Below are 4,501 nucleotides of genomic sequence, written 5' to 3' on the forward strand. Positions count from 1 at the left end.
TTAAGCTTCAGTTTAAGGATAAACTGAAGCTTAAACGTGGAGCTAGGAAAGGCAGCCCTGGAGGTCGAACACGTTTAACCTCCAGTTTAAGGTTAAACTGGAGGTTAAACGTGAAAATGGAAGGAGGCATCCTGGAGGTCGAACACGTTTAACCTCCAGTTTAAGGTTAAACTGGAGGTTAAACGTGGAAGCTTAGAAGGGTAGCCCCTGGAGGAGTCGAACACGTTTAAGCTCCAGTTTGAGGTCAAACTGGAGCTTAAACGTGGAAATGGAGAGAGCAACCCTGGAGGAGAAAACTTGGTCGAACACGTTTAAGCTCCAGTTTGAGGTCAAACTGGAGCTTAAACGTGGAATGGCTCCCTGGTGCTTTTCCCATTCTGGCGTTTAACCTCCAGTTTGAGGTCAAACTGGAGGTTAAACGTGGAACTCCTTCCTGAGTGGCATTCTCATTCTGGCGTTTAACCTCCAGTTTGAGGTCAAACTGGAGGTTAAACGTGGAATGCTTCTTTGGTGAGACTTTTCATTCTGGCGTTTAACCTCCAGTTTAAGGTTAAACTGGAGGTTAAACTTCAATTCCAGCATTTCTTAGCCTTCATGATTTTGGCGTTTAAGCTTCAGTTTAGGCTTAAACTGGAACTTAAACTCCACATGTGATATTCAAGCTTCCTTTATTGATTTTGTTGCTTCCTTGCTTAGCCTCTTCTTCCCTGAAATCATCCAAACAATTGCATCAAAGTCTTGCAAAATTTCATGAGAAATCTTCCATTCATAGCATTCAAGTAATATAACTAAAACTCATGGAATTTGCATTAAAATCATACTGTTTGGATGGTTCATTGCTTTGTTCTTCTTTTAACCATTTTTTGTTACTTTAAGCTCAAGAAAATGCATAAAACAACTAAAACTAACAGAAAAATGCTAGTGAAACTAGCCTAAGATGCCTTGGCATCAGATGCTTCGGTAATGGCAATAAACTCGGCCTCGGTAGTAGACAAAGCAACACATTTTTGTAATCTTGATTGCCAGGACACAGCTCCACCCGCAAAGTTGATCAAGAAGCCACGAAGATATCTCATTATCCATTTTACAGCATTCCAATGCTCTCTTCCTGGGTTTGAAACAAAACGGCTAACACAACCAACAGCATGAGCTATATCCGGTCTTGTGCACACCATAGCATACATTAAACTACCCACGGTTGATGCATATGGAACTTTTTCAATGTCTTTCTTCTCTTCATCACTTGATGGACTTTGCTTGCAACTCAATTTGAAGTGTGTAGCAAGAGGAGTACTGACGGCCTTTGCTTTCTCCATTTGAAACCTGTGCAACATTGTCTCTATGTATTTCTTTTGTGACAACCAAAGTTTCTTCTCCTTTCTATCACGCTCGATTCTTATACCAAGAATCTCCTTTGCCGGCCCAAGGTCCTTCATTGCAAATGACATTGTAAGTTGCTTCTTCAACATATCAATCTTAGAAGCATTCTGACCAACAATAAGCATGTCATCAACATATATCAAAAGAATAATAAAATCATTACTACCAAACTGTTTAACAAATATACAATGATCAGAAGTAGTCTTCTTGTAGCCTTGTTCTGCCATAACAGACTCAAACTTCTTGTACCATTGTCTTGGAGCTTGCTTCAAGCCATACAAGCTCTTCTTCAGTTTGCAAACATGATCCTATTTGCCTTTTACCATGAAACCTTCAACTTGTTCCATGTAAACTTCATCCTCAAGATCGCCATGAAGAAAAGCAGTTTTCACATCCAGCTGCTCTATCTCTAAATCAAGACTTGTAGCCAAACTCAAAACAGTCCTAATAGAAGATCTTCTCACAACCGGTGAAAAGATTTTATTATAGTCAACTCCCTTTTTCTGCCTGTAGCCCTTGACCACCAATCTAGCCTTGTACATTGGACACTGAGAATTTTTTTCATGCTTCAACCTATAAACCCACCTGTTCTGCAAAGCTTTCTTCCCTTTTGGCAACTTCACAAGCTCAAATGTTTGATTATCATGCAAGGATTTCATTTCATCTTGCATTGCGTTAAACCATTTCTTATTGTCGTCGCCTTCCATAGTTTCCGCATAACATTCAGGTTCTCCCCCATCAGTCAAGGTCACATATCCATCAGTAAATGTTACATACTCACTAGAAGGATACCTCGTTGAAGGTTGTCGCTCTCTAGTAGACCTCCTAGGATGGAAACCTGATGGATCTTCAGGTAGCTCAGGTTGATCATTAGCATCATCATCAACTGGAGCATCAATCGGATCTCCCATCTCTTGGTCATTAGGAACCAAAGGCTCATTTTGCTGCATATGCCCTTGATCTTGATTCTCTGTTTGTTCTGACGAAGGAGGCGGTTGAACTGGATCTACATCAGTCAAGTCACTGCTCTCTTGTGATTGACTCTTCTCTGCCTTATCAATGTCTTCAATGATCTAGTCTTCAATAAACTCTACATCATGGCTTCTTACAAGCTTCTTTTCAACTGGATCATAAAGCTTGTAACCAAATTCATCTTGACCATACCCAATAAAATGCACTGCCTTGTCTTCACATCCAACTTGGACCTCTCATCCTTTGGAACATGAACAAATGCTTTGCATCCAAAGACTCTCAAATGACCATACGAGACATCTTTGTCTGACCAAACATGATCTGGAACATCATTGTCCAAAGCAATTGTAGGACTCAGATTAATCACATGAGCCGCTGTAAGTAGCGCTTCACCCCAAAAGACTTTAGGTAGTTTAGCTTCAGTAAGCATACACCTAACTCTTTCAATCAAAGTTCTATTCATCCTTTCTGCCAAACCATTCAACTGAGGTGTTTTAGGAGGTGTCTTTTCATGCCTAATGCCTTGCTGCTTGCAATATACATCAAATGGTCCACAATACTCACCACCATTATCAGTGCGAATATATTTAAGCTTTTTACCTATTTGCCTCTCAACCAAAGCTTGGAATTGTTTGAACTTTTCCAAAGCTTGGTTCTTTATTTTCAAAGCATAAGTCCAAAGCTTTCTTGAATGGTCATCAATAAAAGTAATAAAGTAAATAGCTCCATTAAAAGACCGTACCTTCAAAGGACCACCAAATATTGGAGTGCACCAATTCCAAGAAGTCTGATTTTCTTGAAGGTTGATGCTTCTTGAAGGATAATCTTCTTTGTTTGCCAGCCATGCAATGAGAATATTTCTCCAACTCTACATTCTTCAAACCTGAAAGAGCATCCTTTTGAGCCAAATAGCTAAGTCATTTTTCACTAATATGACCAAGTCTTCTGTGCCACAAGCTACAAACTTGAAGTACATTTGTCTCGAGCCACCACTAAGTTGCCTTTAGTAAGCTTCCATTGTCCAAAGCCGAAAGTGTTTACAAAGCCTTCATTATCGAGCCTTTTAACTGAAACCAAATTCAAGCGAACATCTGGAGCGTGCTAACATCTTTGAGTAGCAGCTTCATTCCCATATTAGTGTCAAGACAAACATCTTCTACACCAATAACCTTGGCCAAGCCATCATTACCCATCTTAAGCACTCCAAAATTACCTGGAGTATAAGAAGTGAAGAACTCCTTCTTTGGTATAACATGTATTGAGGCGCCACTATCAATTACCCAGCTAAACTCATCATCTGAAATAGAAGATATACGATCATTACCACTATCATCCTTCTTTTCTTGCTTACCTTTGTTTTCCTTTTTCCAAAGATAGCAATATTTTTTAACGTGACCCATTTTGTGACAGTAGTGACACTCAACATTCTTGTATCTTCCCTTGGATTTGCTCCTGCTTTTACCTCTGCCCTTTTGAACTCTATTCTGATTTCTCCCCCTGATTTTAGTGACTAACATTTCAAAGTGTAACGAAGAATTCTGCGTCTTCCTTCTCATCTCTTCATTTAAAAGGCCACCTTTAACAAGTTGCATGCTCACTTTACCATTCGGAGCAGAATTAGTAAGAGAGATACGAAATATCTCCCAAGAATCTGGTAGAGTTTTAGCAATCATAATCCTTGAACCTCATCTTCAAACTTGATTCCCATGCTTGACAACTGATCCAGAACTCCTTGAAATTCGTTCAAGTGATCCTTCATTATCCTTGTTATTAGCTATTATAAAATAGAATTTGTGTTGATTATGTTAGATTTTTGTTGATTATTCAAATTTTTTAGTGAAATTTTCATTATATATTTTTTTATTATTGTTAATTTGTTCTTAATCTTTTACTTGGAAATTGTTTTTTGGTAATTTAATTTCCTTTTCAAGCTGCTTGCTGCTTCAATTAGATGATAATTTAGAATTGGTTAGAAAAATTATAAAAATTAGTTTGATGATGAATAAATTAAAATAAATTATATGATTTAGGATTTGTTTGTTTTACAAAGTTAGAATGCTTTAAAATTTAGTAAATCTGTGCATTTGAGTTAATTAGTAACAATGATTGAAGTCTCTTGGTGGGTGGATTAGGATTTGAACCCTTGTAT

Source organism: Arachis ipaensis, chromosome B4, assembly GCF_059453495.1.
Source record: "Arachis ipaensis isolate K30076 ecotype BB chromosome B4, ASM5945349v1, whole genome shotgun sequence".
Lineage (NCBI taxonomy): Eukaryota > Viridiplantae > Streptophyta > Magnoliopsida > Fabales > Fabaceae > Arachis > Arachis ipaensis.